The following is a 22,399-nucleotide window of genomic DNA, read 5'->3' on the forward strand; positions in this document are numbered from 1 at the left end:
AAATGAATGCTTAAATCCTCCTGCTTCTTTAAATCTCAGTCCAGCCTCTGTGAACCAGCCCCACAGTGGAAGGTAGGTCCATCTATGCTTGTTCCCTGACCTGCCACACTAATGTAACATTTGTCTGGCTAGGGAAAGAGCTGAACTGAGCCCTGGGCTCTATCTCCTCCTGTCCCAAAGGGAGCAAGACCTTCAAGTTCAAGTGGATGGTTCAAGGCTGAGGATCTGGCCCCCAGAAACTCAGTCCAGCCATAGCCGCAGGGTCCTCTTGCCCTAAGGAACACAAGGGAGGGGGATCTGTTTTCTCTCTTTGAAAAAAAATATTTATTTTTTTTAAGTCTTAGGTGGACACAATATCTTTATTTGACATTTATGTGGTGCTGAGGATTGAACCCAGTGCCTCCTGCATGCTAGGTGAGCGCTCTACCACTGAGTCACAACCCCAGCCCTGTTTTCTCTTTTAAAGAGACACCTGAGCTGGGCACGGTGGCAAATGCCTGTAATCCCAGCGGTTTGGGAGACTGAGGCAGGAGGATGGTGAGTTCAAAGCAGCCTCAGCAAAAGCAAGGAGCTAAGCAACTCAGTGAGACCCTGTCTCTAAATAAAACATAAAACATGGCTGGGGATGTGGCTTAGTGGTCAAGTGCCCCTGAGTTCAATCCTTGGTGCAGAGAGAGAGAGAGAGAGAGAGAGAGAGAGACCTGATAAATGAAAAGCTCAAAGCTGTTGCTCAGCCCTCAGGATTCTTCATTTACCATTTTGAAATGTTGTTTTACAACCAGAGTGAAGTTATTTCACCAAAGAGTAGGACATTTTTGCTGTTTCCACTAGTGCCCAGAGACCCCCTTCCTCTTCTTCTTCTTTCCCTGGCCAGTAGTGACCCAGCAGAGGGCTCCTCTCCAAGCCAAAAGGACCCCTCCCCAGGACACCACAGTACTTATGGAATCTGCTCCCCCAAGTCCCACTCAGGAATATTCATCCTTCCCCACTCCCAACCTCCTCTGTGGGTCTGAACTTCTTGACTCTTGATCTCAAAGATTACTCAGAACTAAAAGAAGGACAATAAGGAAAACAGGCACCAGCTAGGCGTAGGGGCACATTCCTGTATACCAGCTACTCAAGAGGCTGAGGCAGGGTAAGGTTTATAACTCGCTCCATACTTATTGTGGGACCTTAGGCAACTTATTTGACACCTGTGTGACTCAATTTCCGAATCTCTAAAGCCTGGCTCTTAGGGTTTTTCTGAAGATTAAATGAGTAAGACATGCAGAAGTCCTTAAAACAGGGCCAGACACATTGTAAATGTTCAAGAAACTTTATCATCTACTATTATCATTTTAAATCTAGTGAGAGCCCAGTCAATATTCTCTTTGCCATTTTAGAGATAAGGAAAATGAGATTCAGAGAGATTAAGTAATGAGCCCACGGTAGGTCACCGAGTTAGGAACTGGTGCGACAGGGATTTATTTGTACCATGGTCTTATTGGCTCTAAGGTCCTGGCACTTAGCCACTACTTTATGTTCTGGGGGTTTAGAGGGAGTTCAGAACGAAAGAGGCATCCACTGTTGCCGGCCAGACTGAAACTCTTAACCATGGACCAGCAAGCCTGCCTCAAGCCTCTGAAAGTGTTTGTAGCAAACACTTAACTCCAGGCCATCTTTACTCACAAACTGCTCCGTTGAGTGGCTGGGGTTCTTCACTGCCTCAGTTCTTGGTACTGTTTGGGAAATTAAAGTACATTTGACTGTCAATTTGTGATTACTGTCCTTAAAAAGCCCTCCTCGATGCCTCCCCACCACCTGCTGCAGTTCTTCCCTTTGTTCCAAATAGTTCACTGTCTTGCCTTCCTTATCTTTCCAGGCTTACCTAGCTGCTACCCTCCACCCACCCTGTAATCGCCATCTACCCCACCATTCTGGCCACAGAAGATAGTCACTCACTTACATTCAAATCCCTACCCGCTTGCCTTTGCTTAAGCTGTGCTCTGGAGGGGAACACTCTTCTCCCTCGTTTGCATTATTTTCACTGTTCAAGGTTCAGCTCACATGCCAGCTCTTCTAAGGTGCCCTCTGTGGCTCCTCCCCTACCAGAACTAACCACTTCCTCTCTGCGGAGCCCCAGAGCTCCACGTGTCACATTTTAGCAAGCATCCCACGCTACCTTGTATTATTTTCCAGCTGCTTCACATCTACTTTCCCCTTAGACTTGGTGGTAGTGGGTGTGAAGGTGCTGCCTATTTTTGTCTTTGGGATCTTAGTGTAAGCACAGGGAAGGTGAATAAAAATGTTTAATAAGAATCCAGGAGCCGGCGCGCATGCCTGTAATCCCAGTGACTCAGGAGGCTGAGGCAGGAGGATCTCAAGTTTCAGGCCAGCCTCAGCAACTCAGTAAGGCCCTCTGAGCTGGGAATGCAGCTCAGAGGTGGAACGCTTGTGGGTTCAATTCCCAATACGGAAAAGAAAAAGTCATGGAACTGGATTGAAAGTCTGTTAAACATAATTAAGGAAGAAAGTTACTTATGTTTAATCTTTGTCCTTCTAGTCATAACGATTTTGAAGACTGAATGTAGATATACATGTGATTGTAAAGAAATGTACGTCCAAGTTAGGAAATTTGTAAAATCTAGAAAAATATTAATAACAAACTAAAAGTTATACATAAAATCCTCATTCAACAATTGTTAACATTTTGGCATATCTTCTAGTCTTTTCTATGTTTATAACTAACTAAATAAAAATAAATAGGATCATATTACATAGACTCTTTTGTAGCTTTCCTTTCCTATATTCCGGGTTTCTAATCTCTCGACTAAAAGGCTCAGGGGTCACTCCAGTTAAACTGGGCTAACTGGGCTGCATGAAATAACCACACAAGAGACACAAATACCTTTTTCTTTGGGGTCGCTGTGATGGCTCCTCTGACCTTAAGGGTCCGCAGAAAGAGAGAGAGAGCGAGAGCCGTGCTGACCCCTTTTATTGAGGGAAGCTATTCAAATGAGGCAAGTAGTCAGGTTTCAGGGGGCTGAGGATCTTCATGATGTCCACTGTCAGCAAGTTGACTGACACCTGGTAGGCCACACCCAAGGGCACAGTAAGAGAAGGGAACACACACAAAGGCACTTCCATGGAAGATTCTATCCTAAACAGGGCAAGGGATTATATTACAAAGGAACAGTTGAGCATAGCTTCACCCATGGGGCTGTAGCAAGATACACCCATGCACGAGACACTGACCCTCGCACCCAAGAAGGGTGCCACATTTCTGTGACTGAGAGCCTTAGCACCCAGCCAGGGAGTGTAACTCAGTCACATGTAAGGTTGGTCTCCCACACCTATAATATTATATTGTGATTGCTTTTACAGACATTAAATATACTTTGAAACTGATTTTTTATTTTATTTTATTTTTTTGTGGTACTTAGGATTGAACCCAGGTGTGCTTTACCACTGAGCCACAAACCCAGCCCTTTTTATTTTTTATTCTGAGGCAGGGTTTGCTAAGTTGCTAAAACTGGCCTCAAATTTGTGATTCTCCCACTTCTGCCTCAGCCTCTTGAGTTGCTGGGATCACAGATATGCATCACAGTCATGAGGCACTGTCCCCAGGGAAGCCAATGTTACTGGTTACATGGGATTCCATTTATCTCTGCGAATCTCTACCCCTCCAACGCCTTGTAGAGAACAGGCTGGCAGCCTCAGTGCAGAAGGGCAGGGGACCCCTTCTGGTGGCCATGGGATTGCAAACCCCAAGCATCCACTTAATTATTATCCCCAAAAGGAACTGCCCTTCCACCGCCCCACCCCCTACCCCCACCATCCCCACTGCTTCCATGTTTCACCAAGGTGTTCTTTCAAATCTCCTAATGATGTTACTGATTCTTTAAAAGTTTCCTGAGTTTTTTGGTTAAATCAGTCAAGATGGAGAAAGGGACAGGATTATCCACATGCTCTGGTGTTTACATTTTGCTTTTCTACCTTGGGCCTTGTTAAGCTGCCTTACCTGGGTGCTAGGAGGAGTGGCTCTCATGGTGGCAGGGACAATGTGGTCGGTTCCAAATCTGCACCATTCATGCCCTGGCATTTGCCCAGAGCTGGGGAAATCTGGAAGGGAAATATCCTATCTTCCCTATGGTCCTGCTCAGCCCACCCTTTATAATCCTGAGCCTAACAGCTCTCCATCGTCCTCATCTTCACAGTGGATAATGATGTGCATTCCCAATCGTCTGAGCTTAGCAGAGGCCCAGACTCAACAAAAGGCTCCTTTCACCTTCCTGTTTACTCTATGGAAACCCACAGTGTTCTTAGTGGGTTCTAGAGCATGGGTGTGTGGGCAGGATGAGGACAGGAAAGGAAAGGAACTGGGAGTTAGGTGAGGGACTGGCTAGGAACGACCCTGTAAAGAGTTTGTGTATGGCCTAGAGTTGTGGCTCAGTGGTAGAGCACTTGCCTAGTAGTATGTGTGAGGCACTGGGTTCGATCCTCAGCCCCACATAAAAAATAAAAATAAAGGTCCATGGGCTAGGGATGTGGCTCAAGCGGTAGCGCGCTCGCCTGGCAAGGGTGCGGCCCGGGTTCGATCCTCAGCACCACATACAAACAAAGATGTTGTGTCCGCTGAAAACTGAAAAATAAATCTTAAAAAAAAAAAAGAATGAGAGTCAACCAAGAGTGGCTCTTAATTAAAAAAAAATAAATAAATAAAGGTCCACTGCCAACTAAAAAGCATATTAAAAATCAAAAGAGTCAGCTTTCTGATACTGTAACAAATAACTGAGATAATCAATTTATAAGGGTTTTTTTAGACTCATGTTTCAGAGGTTCCTGTTCATGATCAATTGGCCCCATTGCTTTTTAAAAAAAAATTTTTTTTTAAATATTTATTTTTTGGGCTGGGGATGTGGCTCAAGCGGTAGCGCGCTCGCCTGGCATGCGTGTGACCCGGGTTCGATCCTCAGCACCACATACACACAAAGATGTTGTGTCCACCGAAAACTAAAAAATAAATATTAAAAAAAAATTCTCTCTCTCTCTCTCTTTAAAAAAAATATTTATTTTTTAATTGTAGCTGGACACAATACCTTTATTTTATTCATATATATTTTATGTGGTGCTGAGGATTGAACTCAGGGTCTTGCAAGTGCAAGGCAAGCGCTTTACTGCTGAGCCACAACCCCAGTCTCCCCCATTGCTTTTGAGCCTGTGGCAAGGCAACACGTCTTGGCAGGGAGTACATTGCAGAGCAAAACTGGATGAAAGTGAAAGACAGGAAGAAAAGAGGGCTGTTCATCGCATGTTCTCAGTGACCTGAAGATCTCCCGCTAGGCCTTGCCTCCTCAGGCACCAAACTTTTAACACATAGGCCTTGGGGGGACATTCCAGATCCAAACTATAATAGAATTTTAATTTTATTTTCCAAGCAATGGGGAGTCATCCAACATCTATCTATCTATCTATCTTGTCGCAGTCTGGCTGGGCACAAATAACTGAGCCGCCACGAAGCACTTGTAGGTTCAAACAGCAACTCTTTATTCCCGAACTCTCACTGGCACTCCACACTCACTCCCCGGGAACCCTCTCACCCTCCACCGGGCTCCACGTGCACTCCCCGGAACCTCAGCGAGAACTCAACGGGAACTCCAAAGTAGCGGGCACCCGAGGCAGCAAGAGCCGCCCTATTGCCGGACTGCAAAGGTCTATATACAACTGAATACACAGCTTAACTTAACCATCATCATCTCAATGGCTCACTGGCTTCACCTCTCAACCACTCCCTTCTGGCAAAATGCCATGCCTCATCCCGACTTGGCTGTGGCCCTCAACATCTATCTATCTGTCTGTCTGTCTATCAATCTATCATTTATCTATCTGGTACTGGGGATTGAACCCAAGGGTGCTTAAGCACTGAGCCACATCGTTAGCCCTTTTTTAAAAATATTTACTTTTTAGTTATAGGCGGACACAATATTTTTATTTTATTTTTACGTGGTGCTGAAGATCGAACCCAGTGCCTCATGCATAGTAGGTGAGTGCTCTACCTCTGAGCCACAACCCCAGTCTACATTCTTAGCCCTTTTTATTTTTTATTTTGAGACAGGGTCTTATAAAGTTGTTTAGGGCCTCACTAAGTTGCTGAGGTGGCTTTGAACTTGCAGTCCTCCTGCCTCATATTCTCAAGTAGCTGGGATTACAGGCATGAGCCGCCACATCTGGCTAAGAAAAACAGCTACTAATGGTGAAGAGGATGAGTTGACAGGCGGGACCCTGGTGGCAGGGCCTGAAATAGGACAGGATGTGGGAACAAATAGGGGGTGGATTCCAGAAAAAAAATCAGAAATTAGAAAGCCCTATGTTTACTGTGGAGTTTGCATGTGAGAGATGGGGAAGGCAGCATGTAGGTCAGGAGCTCAAGTGAATGGCAAGTGTCCTCATCCAGGATGGAGATTCTGGCAAAGGAGGGTGTGGAGATGATGAGCTCCAGGCTTGTCACGCTAAAAATGAGGTCGCTGTGGGACAGCATTTCCAATGGCTGGAATGTTCAAATTCTAGACAGGGGACTTGAGAAAGGGAATGGAATGCAGAGAGGGGTCATCAGTACATTCTACCTGAGGGTAGATATATAATTATTAATAACAATACCAGGGCTGGGGATATAGCTGAGTGCTTGCCTTGCATGCACAAGACCCTGGGTTCAATCCCCAGCAACACACACACACACACACACACACACACAGATAACAATACCAGCAGTTATGTTACAGGACAGGTGCTGTTTTGAGCTCTTCACATGTGTGGATTGTTTTATTCTTAACACAATTTTTTGAGGTTAAGTACTAGTGTTAGCCCAAATACAGAAGAGGAGTCTGAGGCACAGAGAGAGTTAAGTAACTATCCTAAGGTCTTGCAGCATACAGGAAAAGCTGTCAGAGCTTGGTACCTGCTCCATGCTATTAAACTCTGTGAGCACAACCTGGGAAGAGGGGTTTGTAAGACAGAGGACTGAGACCTGGAGAGTCAGAGCTAAAGAAATGAAGGAGTAGGTAGAAAAACCAAGCAACTAGGAGGCCATGGGGGTGGGAGTAATTTCTTAGAGGCATTAATAGGATCTAGGGCCATGAAGGAGCCAAGGAGTGGGGTAAGCAAGAGGCCCATGAGTTAAAACAATGAGGTGCCAGTGCCTCCCATTGACAGCTGCCCCTGGAATGATGGGGAAGAAGGCCCAATTGCAGGAAGCTGAGGAAACGGGGAGCATATAAGTGGGCACATCTTGGAGGGTCTATTGATGAACAAGGAAGACAGCAACAGGGCAGTGGTTTGACAGCAAGGCCTCTTCAAATGTTGGTAGGTCTGAAACAGGAAGAACAAGAACTAAGAGTCTTCTGAGGGCAGACAGGAGGTTTGGCTAGAAAGCAATAGGGACATCTCACTCTCTGAGAAGAGCACAGATGGTAGGGACCTGAACCAGGCAGGAGCTGGGGGATAGATGGAAGTGGAGGGAAAGGAGGGACTGATAAATAGGACTTGGAAACCGACAGAATGTCCAGGAAGGGGTGGGGTAAAGGGTTGAGGCTTCCTACTTCTGGGGCCAGAGTGGCACTGAGACAAGAAGGAGGCTTGGGACAGAACAGCTGTAAGTGTGCTTTTAGCTTCCTTCAGTTCCTGGTGTCCAAAGGATTCTCAGGTGGAGAAGCTGTGCCAGTTGGCACGAGGGGCTGGAGTGTGGGAGGGAGATCAGGCCTGGAACCCTGGGGGCTCAGAGGCAGCCGTTGGAGGTGGGAGAGGTTACACAAGTGGTAATACACTCGTGGTGATTACAAGAGGTAATACCCATAAACTTACACAAGCAAGAGTGTCTATCACAGAGACTGGTTTTATTGACGACTATAATGATATTTGTACATTTTATGAGCAATTCAGTGGCAGGTGCAAACAGGGAAATCTCCAAGTTCACAGATGCATTTTTGCAGTCTTGAAATGCCAATGTGGCAGGGATGAACCCCAGGGGGATCTTACCAGTAAGCAGAAAAGTGGCAGATGAACTGCACACAACATGGGAGAGGAGCCAGGAGTCAGCAAAGAGGCATGGGTCAGTACCTCTAGAATAAGAATCTCTAATCTGGGCTCTAGGGATCATCTCCTGGACTTTTGAGGCTCCCAGAAATTGAATACACAGCCAAGTGAAGGAGCACCAGCAAAGGAACGCAGGAGATTCTCAGAGGGGTATGGGAACCGGGTCCTGGAGCTCAGCTCAACATGCTAACCTAATATTGGGCCTCTGAGGTTTCTCCCTGTTTCTCCAGGTTCCCAACTTGCTGAAATTTACCCTTGACATGCAAATGATGGAAACACATTGGTGTCTGTGGTACTTTGGTTTGTGGTTTTTATCATCAGATGATTCTGTGGCTAAGCATGTTGATTCTTCTCAGGAAGGCTAGCAGTTTGCAAGCCTTTAGAGGAGGGGAGAGGGAGCTATTCCTCTAAGTCCCTGCCTAGAGGGGCAAATGGGTCTCTAAGACAGGCTTTCCCAGAAGAGACCCAATCCTTTGCAAATTGTTGGGAGGCAGAGCTGGAATTGATCTGGCCTTCACCCTCCTCAGATTCCTAAGTAGTTCCTCTTGCTTGGTAGTCACCCCCTGCCCCATCCTACCACCACTAAATTGGAGTTGGAAACCAAAGCACGTGGAAAAAGAACAGCCAAAGTAGTTTTCCCGTTTATTAAACAAATCTTTCTAGGGCTCAAAAGTCCCTTAAGTGAGGAGGTGGGCGCCAGAGAAGATGGCAAGTGGTACCCGAGAATGTGAATGCGGAATAGCTTTGATTTCCTGCCCCACCCCACCATCTGCTCTGACCTCAGCGTTTTGTTTTCCTTGTCAGGGCCCTAACTCCCAGGGAGCCGTCCCTCCCCCACACTCCTCCTGTCCCCAGCCCCAGGTAAGCGTCCACATGCTGCACCCTTACCGTGGGTTTCTGGTCTACACCTCCAATCTCATGGATCAGCTCTGCTCCTAGGCTCCCCCCATCCAAGTTTCCGAGGTTCTGTGTCTCCCCTCCCCACCACCTCCACGCGCTGCTCCCTTACCGGGAGGGGCAGTGCGCTCCGCACCCCGCTCTAACCGGGAGACTGAGGCTCCCCGCAAGCCAGGGAATCACGCAGCTGGTGTGGGGTGGACACGGAGGGGATTGTCCTGATCTTCACCCGGTACCCCCAGCCTCCCGCCACCGCGCTGGTTTCGGGACCCCCATTTCTGCTTCACTCTTCTCTGGAGAGGGGTCGGGCACCTGGGTGGGTCTGGGGGCACCTCACCCTGGCTCCCGCCCCCCTTGCAGCCCCGCTCCTCCCTGCACGGCCCCACTTTTGGCCCCGCCGGCAGCCGCGCAGGGACAGCTGCATTTCTCGCCGCCCGCCGCTAGGAAGCTGGCCTCGCCTCGCATTCTCCGCCTCCCCGCGCCCAGCCGCGCCGCGGAGCCCGGCCCGCCGCCGCCGCCGCCGCGGGATCGCCGCCCCTCCCCCGCCCGCCGGCGCGCCCGGCCCCACCGGCCCGCGGGCAGCGGAGGCGCGCGGCGGCTGCTCGGTAAGACCCTCCTTCGTTCTCGCCGGCTTCCGCCCGGGCCTGGGCGCGGACCCCACCGGGCGCCCCGCGCAATCCCGGTCCCGGCCCGGCGGCCCCACCTTCTCGCGGACCCATTGCCTAGGCGCCGCCGCGAGGGCCGGGCCGTCGCGAGTTTGATTCCCCGTGCTGTCGCCGCGGCTTCCCCGGAGCCCGCGCCGCGCCAGTCGCGTGTGGCAGGTCCCCGCCCGCCTCTTCTTCCCGAACCCCACCTCATCCCGGGCCCTGATCACGGGGGGCGTGCGGGCACCTGGGGCTGGGAGCTCGGCGCGCTATTAGAGGGGTGGTCGCCGGCCGGCGCGGCGGGGGAGGAAACGGAGGCCTCCCGGAGCCGGCGCCGCCTGAGTCCCCTCTTCCGCCGCTCCCCCTTTTGTGTGGGCGCCCCTCCCCGTTTTGTCCCGGCCTGGGGGTGCAGGCAGGGCGGCGACAGTAGGCTGGGGTGCCGGCTGGGAGCAGAGCTCCTTTTAGGGGGAGGGGAGACTCGCTTCCTGCTCCCGCCGATGTCACAGGTCGGCTTAGCCGTATCTGGTCCCACCCCGTCCCCTGGGAGCTGCATCTCCCGGAGACTGGGCTAGGGAAAGTTCAGAATGCGCTGTCCCCGCCCCTGCTGCCCCCACCCCGCCCCTCTGGCTCTTAAGTGCTCAGGGCGCTAAGCTCCAGGGGGTTGGCGGTTGCCTTTATTCCTTCTGTCCTCTTCATTTTCTCTTGTGCATTGTTGCCATGCACCCAGCATTGGCTTAGCCATTTCATTTCCTCTTTTAAAAAGTTTTAACTCCAAGAAAGGAGCTAAATTCCAGGAAGGAATTTGTTTTAAGGGGAGGGAGGTTTTAGATTTTCCTTCCTTTGGTGGTAGTAGAGATTGAAGGGGCTAACTGGGAGTTTAGAAATAAGACGTCTTAGAGGTGATACTGGATAGAAGACGATCCATCCCACTCCCCACCTGCTCCTCAGGCAGCAACAGAGAGTTGGGGGAAAAGCCTTTCCCTTGGTTATCTTGCAGCCCTCGAGCCACCTGGCCCAGGAGAAAGGATGATCTGGGCCTCACTGACCATTTCTTTGTAGCTTGGTGGAGTTAGCCTGGCTGCCTGAAGGAGGTGAGTGGGAATTCTCTGATGGAGGAAGTCATCTCATCACTCGGTTTGGCCCTTGCTAGAACAACTGTGAAGTTGGGACCTCCCTTTGAATGGAGAGTGGTATCTCGGGGATGGGAGCATCTCTCATCCAACAGGAAGCTGGAGGATGTCTGCAGAGGGGATGGGTTTGAACTTCTGTCTACTTTCTGCCACTGGAAGGAGCAGGAGGCAGAGGAACAGATCCTGGACAGCTGGGATAGCCCAGATATGGTGAAATGACTACGGGGAAGGAAGGAATTAAAGCTAGAAGTTAGGGTCATGGGTCTTGTTGAGAATCTGGTGAATGTTCTACCCTCTTATCCCCCAAACATGCACACATGCAGGATTCTGATTAGATCCTTACTCTAGAGTTTGTGGTCTAGCCTAGTCCATTTGAAACAGTTCCCTCCTTTGCTGCTAGTAGTGAATAATCCCAGGGTGCAAAAACTATACCTCTTGTGAGGTCTTTTCTCATGACCTTCCCATGCAACTTTGGACTCTGGGGACCTGGAGGTTCTGGTTTGGCTCCCAGCTCCCTACAGCTAACTAGAGGATGGGGACAGCTGAGGTGACCGTTCTCCAGGGGCTGAGTTTGCTGTCTTTGTGGTGTGGAGGCCCTGGGCTGGGGCAATTGGGCTACTAAATTAGAGCAAAATAAATGCACTAGTGTGGGGTGGGTATACTGGGGTTTTTAACTAGGTGCAAAAGCTAGGCCCTCTAGGAGCCCCTTCACATCTTGGGGAAATGGTGTTGAGGTGCCTAAGTGGAGAGTGCTAAGTGTCAAAGACTGCCAGCCAGTGGTAGTGCATGCCTGTGATCTCAGCAGCTCAGGAGACTGAGGTAGGAAAGAGGATTTTGAGTTCAAAGCCAGCCCCAGCAACTTAGTGAGGCCCTAAGCAACTTATTGAGACTCTGTCTCTAAACAAAATATTTTTAAAATATTCTGGGAATGTGGCTCAGTGGTTAAGTGCCCCTGGTACCAAAAAAAAAAAAAAAAAAAAAAAAAGTGAAAGACTTTCTTAAGGAGACCTTGGGGCAGAATTGCCCAAGAATAGGATCTGAGTATTATAGCTTCCTTCCATCCCTCAGGATTTTATAAGGTAAGTAGAAGCCAGAGATAGTGCAGCCCAAAGGCCTGGCCTGCCTTTTCTTTCTTACCCACAGCTCACTGGGCCCTAGGCTGTGGCACAGGTGTTTGTGGAGTCTGCACTTACTAGGGATCTAGAAGAGCCTTTAGGAGGATCTGCTATGTGTAACTTTTCTGCCTTGGTATTGATAAGCCCTCCTTCATCTCAAGTCCCTCCCATCCCCTGACTATAGCAGCTCATGGGGACTTCTCTTTGTTGAACTCTTGAACACAGTGTTTGGCATATGGACCACTCACTCCAGTTTCTTCCTTGAGCCTATTCTACAGTTACTCTTTCTGGCACTAAACAACAGAGCTGGGAGTTTTTAGAACCCTTGGGCACAGGAAACTGGGCTTCAGACTGGGATCACTTCTGACTATACAAAGTGACCTGAAGAAGGTGGTGTCTCTGGTCTGCTGTCTCCTACATTTATGGGAAGTAAGAGCCTTAAAGGACCCTGGAGAAGGCGTGGTGGTACATTCCTGTAATTCCAGTGACTTGGGGGGCTGAGGCAGGAGCATTGCAAGCTTGAGACCAGCCTTGGTGACTTAGCAAGACCCTGTCTCAAAATAAGAAAATAAAGCTGGGCACTGTGGCTCATGCCTGTAATCCCAGTGGCCCAGGAGGTTGAGACAAGAGGATCACGAGTTTAAAGTCAGTATCAGCAATTCTGAGGCCCTGAGCAACTTTGTGAGACACTGTCTCTAAATAAAATATAAAATAGGCAGGGGATGTGGCTTAGTGGTTGAGTGCCACTGAGTTCAATCCCTGGTACCAAAAATATAAAATAAATAAATAAATAGAAAAGAAAAGAAAAAGGGCTGGGGATGTAGCTCAGTGTTAAAGTACCTCTGGGTTCAAAATAAATAAATAAAAAAGGACACTGGCAAGGGCTGTCCAGTGGTCCCTGACTTTGGATTTGGAAGTCATCTTAGTAGCACTTAAAATGGCAACCACTGAAAATTCATCTTCCCCAGTGTGTGACTTCTGTGGCTCTTGCTGCCTTGAGTTGGTGACCTCTGTGTTGGCTCACTCTCCTCCCCTATCTGTCTGCTTCCAACCTCTTGGATGTGTCAGAACAATATAATGGACTCTTAATGATGCCTTTAAAGTTCTTATCTTTAAAACAGGTCATAAATAATAAATGCAATAGCAATGCTTATAAACATAAATCCTTTCTCATACAATGTGATCACCGCATTTCTATTATGACAGCACCAAAGGTTTTAAAGGAATTTTTGGTGGGATATGAAAGATCTAACTCTAGTGGCCTAACCTGCACCCCAAGGAAGCAATCCAGCCGTTTTGCTCCCATTTCCATCAGGCTTTAGTGGTTTTTTGGTTTCCGTGTGTGTGTGTGTGTGTGTGTGTGTGTGTTGGGGATTAAACTCAGTGCCTGTGTGTGCTCTACCACTGAGCTCCGGTCAGCCCCACAGCTTAATGGTTTAGGGCATAGGATCTGAAGTTAGGGCTCCCCAGGTAGAATCCCAGCTCTTTATCTTATTCTAAATCTTTGTAAGTGCCTCATGTTTAGAAGTATTCATGCTTAGAAGGAGTTGAAAGAGATCTGAAAAGTAAGTTGTCATTTGTTAGAAGCTATTATTATTATTATTATTATTATTATTATTATTTCTGCATGTGGGTGAAAAAGTTTGGAGATTTGTTATTAAGGAAAACCTTTGGTCAAAACCATATAGATGCAGTAGCATGGACCCAATATCAAAATTAAAGAGTAAAGCCAGGTGCAGTGCCTCACACCTGTAATCCCAGCTACTCAGGAAGCTGAGGCAGGAGGATCTAAAGTTCAAGGCCAGCTTGGGTAACTTAGTAGGACCACATCTTTAAACAAAATATACAAAAGGCTGGGGATGTAGTGGTAAAGTGCCCCTGTGTTCAATCTTAGTACTCAAACAAATAAATAGTAAATAAAAATAAAAAAGGGCTGGGGATGTAGCTCAGTGGTAGAGTACCGCTGGGTTCAATTTCCAGTACCACACACACAACCCAACCAAAACAAACAAAATACTGTAGTAGCTGAGGCTGGCTTTGGAGGGATGGGAGGAGGTGGGGTGAGGCTCTTGAATCTGGTGGTGTATGCAGGGGGGCAGGTGTTGAAACGTCAGGGCTGAGAGCTAAGCATAGTTAGGAATACAATAACTCAGCAGTTGTATCCCTCCTGTGGAAGCAACTCTCCTTCCCTTTCTTGGAGAGTTTGCCCTATTAGCTGGAGACTAGGGTGCATGGGAATAATGCTAACGTCGGTCCAGAGGGACAGGGTGCCTAGTGAGGGGATGGGGGCGACCCAATATGCAGTCTAGTGGAAGTGGGTGGTGAGGGGTTTCCATGGGAGACTAGGCTTGGGACACCTAATTCCAACACTCATAGAGAGGTCAGATCACTGCTGTGGATGGGACCCTGTCCTTAGTGCTTCCATGGATTAGCTCATTTAAGCCTCACAAGACCCTGTGAGATACATCCATTTGTCAGATGAAGAAACAGAAACCTAAGAGACATCAAGAGGTTAAATAACTTGCCGAAGATCATGGAGGTGGCAGAGGCAGGATTTGGAATTCAAGTGGCCTGCTTTAGGCTCACACCCTTTCAGACATTCTTGAAGAGGCCTTTGCCAAACTGTGGTGTCTCTGGAAATGGGGGGCTGTGCTCTGTTGAAGGGCTGCCGATGGGGGCAGTGTTAGGTGTGTTCAGTGTTCAGGAACAGGACTGGAGGCTTCCGCTGAATACAGTCTGCTGAGAGCCACTGGCCAAGTGCTAGGCACTCTGCTGATGTCTGACCCAGGGCACAAAGGTCGCCCTGAAGAGGCCTGTAGTTCAGAAGCAAGACAAACAATTTAGCCTAGAGTTCCTATCATCATGGCAAGTGCTGTGACAAGATGAAGCCCTGGGGCTGGGGATGTGGCTCAGTGGTAGAGCACTTGCTTAGCATGTGTGGACATCTTGGGTTTAATTCCCAGTGCTACAAAGAAGAAAAAAACCCAATGAAGCCCTGAAGAATGGGCTACTTTGAGGAGGAACTGGATCAAGGTAGGCTCCTGGAGAAGGGGTCACTTGAACTGAGTGAGTAAGGTGGCTGCTGTCTTCTAGGTTCTTAATTTGGCCACAGGAGGACATAACTCTCCTGCTCCATGAACTCCAAGTAAAGTGGAGTGGCCGATGCATGGGCCTCAGAGGAGGTCAGGTTTTCTTGATCCTGCAGCACCCTTGGCTGGGTGAGGCAGGAACTGGGCAGTGTGGTTAGCTTCCTCGATGCCTTTGTGGTTTTTAATAGCTGAGTGTCACTGTCACCTCCTGTGCTGAAGAAACAGAAGTCTCTTAAGGGTTGCCACTCAGAAGGCAGTGATTCACTCTTGTCTCTCTGCGCCCTAGAAGAAGAACCCGAGGCAAATGCATTTAAACTGCGGAGGAGGGACTCAAATTTAAGATCTGAGGAGGACGTTCCAGATAGGATGTGAGATGTAAGACAAGTGACTCATAGGAGCAGAGGGGAATGGCCTCCCCACAAAGGTCTTTGGAGTTTCGTTTATCTTTGTGGCTTAAGAGGTTTGTTTCCTCTGGAGACAGGAAGATGAAGTAGAGGCCCCTAGAGGTGCATGTCAGCTCAGTGATAGGGGGATAAAAGGACATGAAGTTTTGGACTAGAAGGTTGCTTATATCTGGCCCAAGCCCTCATTTGACCATGAAGTGACAAAAAAAAAAAAAAAAAAAAAAGCACAGGAACATTGGGTGGCCCATCATCTTAGCAGCTGGGGCTCTGGCCCTGAGTGAATCCCAGCCAGTGGGGGTACTAACAGGAGTGACCCACAGCTTTCCAGGATGAGATCCAAACCTTGGCAGAAGAGAGACAGGAGAACTGGAAGTAGTTGAGCATTTCTCTGGGTTTTAGCTTCAAAAAGCATCCACTCCCACTCAGAAGACATTTCTGTGAATGGCGTTCCCAGGTGGACCAGCACCTTCTGGCCCATCACCTACAGGACCTATAGGCAGTAAACCCAGTAACTTTGTTGAATGAATGAGTAAATAACAGATAATCCAAGGTATTTCTCTTTGACCATATGCTTGCTAGGCCAATGTACTTACCCTTCCTATTCTTTTTTTTTTTTTTTTGCTTAAACCAACAGTGAAATCATTTTAAATTACCTTTAGCAATAGGGAGAGGGGCCAACAGCTATGCAGAGGGGCATGGGTAAGATTACCAATCTTTCTTAAGATTTATAATTCTTTGAAAGATCATCAAGGGCTGACATGTACATTAATAATGGCTTTTTCTTTTTTTGTTGTTCCAAGCACAAAAGTAAAAAGGCTTCAAAATTTAGGGGGGAAAATGTACGACCATCTCAACTGCATTCGATAAGATGGCTCCAGAGGTCTCAGAAGAGAGCAAGCTTGCTCTCAGAAGGGACTCTGATTAAGATTGAATCAAATATGAACACATGCTGGACAAGGAATTTAAAACACCGGGTGGTGAACTCTAGCTCCCAGGATGAATTTAAATTGACTTGTGCAAATTAAAGAGAAGTAGCAGAAACCACCATGGCAAAAGCTCGTGCTTCCTCCTCTAGCCCCATGACACCCCATTCATTAAGGAGGCATTTGGTTTTAGGAGGGAGCCTGCCAACCTTTGTATTTTTCCAAAGCTGGATTTGGAGCTCTGCTGAGGTGAAGATGCTCTGTGGTCATGTAGGGTGATCCGGCTCAGGAAATGGCTTCACTTTGTTCAGGTCTGAGATTAGTTTCAGTTTCAGGCTGTACCAGGAGCTGAGAGCTGGTGAGAGCCAGGGGAGGGATGAGCTGGGAGAGAGTTTCACCGCGGGCTGTGTGGGCAAGTGGCAAGGTGGGTGGAGAGGGAACTCCTGTGCTGAGCAGGGAGAGGAAGGAGGCGAATCCCAGATGGAGCTGGGGAAGGCAGCGATTGAGTGAGCCTCGGAGGCTAGGCTGGGTGGTGGAGCGTATGAGGATATCAGGTGTGCCTAGGACAAAACCCCACGTGATTACAGGACTACTGAGCTGTGGCTAGGTCACAGGGAAGTCTTAATACACAGATTACCTGGGAGAGGGTGGATTTTCCAAGAGCAGCTGTAGACCAAAATGAGCAGCATTTTCTTGCATTTGGCTTTCCTTAAAAAAAAAAAAGTAAATGAAAGTTTGAGAACCGATGGTTGTGAACTTGCAGACCTTTGCATGTTGGTGCACCCTCAAAGAACTTCAAGCTGTCATTTTTCCTGGTTGGGGCCAGTCGGGTTGCTTCACAGGGCATCATTACCCCAGAAAATCAGTGGTTTTCCTCCCCTGACTGGTTCTGGGTGAGGCATACACAGATGTTTCATTCCATCTTAGCAGAACTAGAGCATCATTGCATTGGATGTTTCGAAGTCATAAATTTATTTTATTTCTAAAGGAGAGGAGCCCCGAATTTTAAAGCCTGAAAGGATTTTGAAGATTTTTTCAGTCTGCTCCTAGAGGAATTTGTGGTCCCGGGTCATTAAGCACCTTGAAAAGACGGATGGTATGTGGTTAAGAGCACAGAATCAGACTCCCTGTGTTTGAATTCAGCCTCTGCTAGTTGATGCTTTGTTTTGGGAGCAAGTTACTCAACCTCTCTGAGTCTTAGCTTCCTAATTCATATATTGAAAGTAGTAATATTACGAATGGTTGCTAATGAGGATCAAATAATTATTAAGCCCTTAGCACAATGCTTTGTATATATTGTAAGTTCTCAATGTTAATGTTATTATTATTACTTTAAAATTTTTTTTCATGAAATTCCATGGCTACTTAGTGATAGAGCCAGGGCTGTAGTGTTAATTTTTTTTTAAGAATTTCAATGTTTTTTTTTTAATATACCTTTATTTTGTTTGTTTATTTTTATGTGGTGCTGAGGATCAAACCCAGTGCCTCACAAGTCCGGGGTAAGCACTGTATAGCTGAACCACAACCCCAGACCCCTATGGTTAAACTTTTTTTAATCCTAGTTCTCTCCTGCATGACCATAAGGTGATTTTACCTTAGTTATGAAACATATGAAGAGCTTTATGAAAGCGTTTGTGCAGAAGACTTCTAATGAATGCTCATAAAAGAACTAGAAGAAATGGGAGTAAGCCCTTTTTTAGATATACTTGGACTCTGGACATGAGGGTATATGATTACCAAATCATTTGCTTCCACATATATCATTCACTAGCATTTAGAAGTCTTCTAAATGCCACATTCGTTGTCTCTGCTGGAAAGTCTGGGTGTTTCTAGATGTTTTTGTTGAGGAGGAGTTCTCAAATTGGAAACATCCATTTCCATGAGTAGCGATGGCAAAGCAGACTTTTGAGTGTAATGGAAATATTCCTGTAAAACTTGGCTGCAATGTATCAAGGGTGAAGACAGTGCAGATGCTTTAAAAAAATATATGGGCTTGGCAGAAGTCCACCAGTCTTAGACCATGCCTACCCAAATGTGTTCCCAAATGATTTGCACTGACCTTTTGCAAAATTGCTGACAGCCCAGGAGCCTCCCAAGGGAGCTGTTTTAGGCTGCAACAGTGTTGGAGCCAGTGTAATCCCTGGTCTTGAGCAGTCTTAGACACCTTTGATGGGGTGACACCCTTTCCCTGAGGATGTTTTGGAGTGTTTTCTTGGGAATATGAAAAAGAAGGGAAATTACTTTTGTTTCGCAAATCCTGCATCATTCCCTTGAGATTCTGCCTCTCTTTAGGGGATGTGGAATTGAAAGCTGTTTTGGATGCAGATCCATTGGACGGCTCAAGTTTCCACGCCTGAAGGAGGGAGCGTGTTATAGTGTGAAATTTGTGAGCGTGCAAATTAAAGTCCATGACCAGAGATCTAGTCTTAGCTCTGCCGTGTGGGCAGGTCACTTAACTTGTTAATTTGTACTTTTCTTGAGGCTAGTCTATGGTTTTACCCCATTATAGCAAGGGACTTTTGAACACATCTGTTAAATAGAGCTGCAAATCATGATCCCAGCTGCACAGGATTGTTGTAATAGTCTAGTAATAACAGCTGATATTTATTGCATACTTATTGCGCACCAGTCAGTTGCCTAAGCATGTAGGAATATTAATGGAGTTAATCAACTTTCTAGGAGATAGTATTACCACCACTTTACACAGGAGGAGACTGAGGCACCCAGAGATTAAGTGAACTTGCCTAAAATCATACCACTAGTTAGCTGAGGAAGTGGGGTTTGAACTCAAAAATTCGGCAACTATGTCTGTGTGTTCACCAGAGTGCTCTGTAACACTGTAGTGTTGCGATTCTTCTGTGACTGTTACTCTTCTTACTGGACAAGCTGAGGGAGGGATAAACTGAGCCTGCAGGCAGATTAAGTGTACAGATCACAGTGTTGGAACGAGGAGACAGAGCATCTGAGAGCTTATTTTGGAGTTATAGTGAAACAGCTGTTTCTAAGTTTGGGACAGAGCTGAGGAGATTCGGCAGGGACAGAGAAGGACATTTTCTGGGTGGGTTTTTACTATCTGCTGGGAGGGATTGCATACCTGTGGCTTTCAAAGCTGCACATCCCCTTCCCTCCTATCCCATTTTTATTGGGAACCTGTCTTTTTTTTAATATTTAATTTTTAGTTTTAGGTGGACACAATATCTTTATTTTTATGTGATGCTGAGAACCGAACCCAGTGCCTCACGCATGCTAGGCGAGCGCGCTACCACTTGAGCCACATCCCCAGCCCCTGGAAACCTATCTTTAAACCATGACTTGACCCCAGCGGCAGCAGCCATGGGAACACAGAAAATGGCCAAAGGTAGTGAATGCTTGATGCCGCAGTCTGGCTGGGCACAAATAACCGAGCCCCCACAAAGCCTTGTAGATTCAAACAGCAACTCTTTATTCCCCAACTCTCACCGGCACTGCACACACCACACGGGAACACACTCCCTCACCTGGGCTCCGTCCAGTCTCTCAGAACCCCCGCGAGAACTCATGGGAACTCCAAAGTAGCGGGCGCCCGAGGCAGCAAGAGCCGCCCTATTGCCCGACAGTAAAGGTCAAATATACAATACAATCAATCCAGCATCACAGCAATTATATATAGCTTAACTCAAATCATCATCTCAGTGGTTCGCTGGCATCACCTTTCAACCATTCCCTCTGGCAAATGCCAGGCATCATTCTGACTGGGCTGTGGCTCTCAACAGCTTGAGACAGGAAAGGAAAGGTGAAGGGTGGGATTCTAGTGGCTTTTCTGTTAAGTCCATGTGGGGGGTGAGCCATGAAGTAGCTTGTATTCTACAGAAGGTTGGGAACTTGGGTGACTTCCCTTTTTCTAAGGAGTTGATTTAATAAGAGAATGAATCATCCTCTTAGTTTTCATCCTGAAAGAGAGAGAGAGAGAGAGAGAGAGAGAGAGAGAGCGCAAGAGCCAAGTGACATGGCATTTGACTGAAGCCAGAGCCTTCTATACCTGCCTCTTAGGGTGGGTACCAGGTTCCTGGTGGCTTTTGCCAAGGGTAAGTTCCCTCCAGGGGCTTTCAGAAGGGTTTCCAGCTTCCGTCACTGCCACCCTCGGCCCTCTTCATCCTGGTGAGGTTCTGGGACCTTAGGCCTTAAAGGGAAACACAGAGGGGATGTGTCTTTAAAAGTAGACTGCTGGTGAAAGTCATCCTCAGCCATGGTCATGTTGAAGACATTAGCATAAGAATATATCTCATAAGACTAAACAATTGAAAACAGTTTTGGACTTTCTTGGATGTGAATGATCACTCATACTCAGGGTCCTATTTGTGACTGACCCCCTGGGACATCTGTGGGGTCGTCTGGTTCTCTTCCAGGACTCCAGCCATGAGCCTTCCAGCCTGGCCAGCCCACCTCAGGTTTGCTGGGAGGATGGGAGCACATCCTTTGCAGGGCCACTCTTCATGACCTTTCTGTAGGCCAGTGACCTTAGCGTGGATTCTGAGCTGAGGCTGGGGCTCCCCAAGGGACTTGAATACTGCCAAGGAGGGAGTGCGTGCGTGAGAAATCTCAGCCCAGCCTAGGCCCCAGGCTCAATTAGGAACATTAATAAGGTGGTCCTTTTTTCAGACTCTGACTTCTGGTCATGCATTTCGCAGGCTGCTTACTTTTCTTGACAGTGTCCCTTTCCTACTGTTTGCCTGTTTTCTTCCTGCCCCAGCCATCAGCAGCAGCTACGGTTAATAGCTCCCTTTTGGAAGAGGACAAATTCTGTATCAAGCATTTTATTTATGTAATTTAATTTAATCTCTACACCCGCTCGAAGAGCCAGGGATTGTTATCTTTTGGGATCTGGGAACTGAGCCTGAGTAACTTGTCCAAGTAACATGTCCACTTACTGGATGGGATCGCTTGTTGTTGTTGTTTTAATCTTTTGTTGTGATAAATTTCAGACCTACACAAAAGTAGAGTGTCTAATATAGTAAATTTCTAGGTACCCATCTCCAAGCTTCTTCACTTCTTATGGAGAAGCCCGAGCAGACAATGTGGGGTGAATTAGAAGGTCCCTTCCTCCAGGGCCCACAGCCTGGTAAGCAGAGTGTGGGCTGGATTCCTGCTCTGTTGGCTCCTCTGGAGGGGCACCTGGTGCAGCCAACAGCCTGCACGACTGTCTACAGTGACCTTGCCTGCCTAACTTTTCCTCTTTTCAACTAGCTTTTGGCATAAGAAAAGGAGACTGTGTAGCTGGACACTTCACAAAGTGATGACTTCTCTGGTCAATTCTCAGCTATGTGGGTTGATGGGGTAAAAATTCAGAAGTTGAGGACTTTTCCACTTAAAAATTAAGCAGGGAGATGATCCCAGAAGAAGAATTTCCTTCTGTTGCAGAGGAGGGTGGAGGCAGATGCACCGGGTCTTTCGCTGTTCCCAGTTTCTACAGCCTCATACTCTCTTGACAACTTCTCCTTGATGTCTTCCCCCCTCTGACCTGTGCCCAGGGCCAGGGAGGCACTTTGCAGCCACAGCCACAAGGCTGGGAGAGGTGGAGTCCAGGGTGGGAAAGCCTGGTGTGAACTGCTGTTAGCTGCCACCTTCCTGGAGTTCTTGGGACACGCTGTCTTTGCCTCCTGTAACTTGGCATATCTCAGGACTCTGTCAGCCAGGGGTCCTGTGGAAGCTCTGCTTTTGCACTTGTAGAACTATTTCTTTGAGTCCCCAGTGGGGCCTATGGGTCAACATAGAGGGAGCTTCTTCAGGGTAGCTTTTAGGGTGTTTTTGTTTTTTTCCCCTTAGTACTGTGCTCTTGGCTGTACCCATTATGACATCTGGCACTGATGCTCCAGAAATACTTGCTACACAGGTGAACATTAGCCAATTGAATGCAGCATCCTCCAGACCAGGATGTGCTGAAGGGCATGTGAGGGTCATTTTTGTGCTTCCCTCAGGAGAGGCCAGACTGTGCCACAGGAGCACTCAAAACCCTGCTTCCTGGGGGCCTGACACAGTCAAGGTTTGTCTTTAGCTCACGGGAGTTCTGACATGGCTGAGGCAGTTCTCCATCTGTCGTCAGTCCTCCTGGAATATGGAGTCTTCAAGGGGACTGCAGGAAGGGAAGAGCAGC

The 22,399-nt window shown here is 47.7% G+C and overlaps 1 protein-coding gene across 2 annotated transcripts in view; it reads left to right on the top strand.

Moving 5' to 3' along the window:
• Window positions 1-9,496: 9,496 nt before the first annotated feature.
• Cuedc1 (CUE domain containing 1) overlaps window positions 9,497-22,399 on the top strand; it is an 87,752-nt gene continuing 74,849 nt past the window's right edge. Inside the window, exon 1 of one of the 2 annotated variants that reach the window (XM_046420541.2) lies at window positions 9,497-9,569. The gene's annotated coding sequence lies outside the window, so the exon portion shown is untranslated. Of the gene's footprint in view, window positions 9,570-10,345; window positions 10,700-22,399 lie in introns of those variants that run through there. The other variant, XM_058571484.1, reaches the window with a different exon arrangement.

Source organism: Marmota monax, unplaced genomic scaffold (genome assembly GCF_021218885.2).
Source record: "Marmota monax isolate L192 unplaced genomic scaffold, Marmota_monax_Labrador192_F-V1.1 WCK01_AAM20220418_F8-fsc00064, whole genome shotgun sequence".
Lineage (NCBI taxonomy): Eukaryota > Metazoa > Chordata > Mammalia > Rodentia > Sciuridae > Marmota > Marmota monax.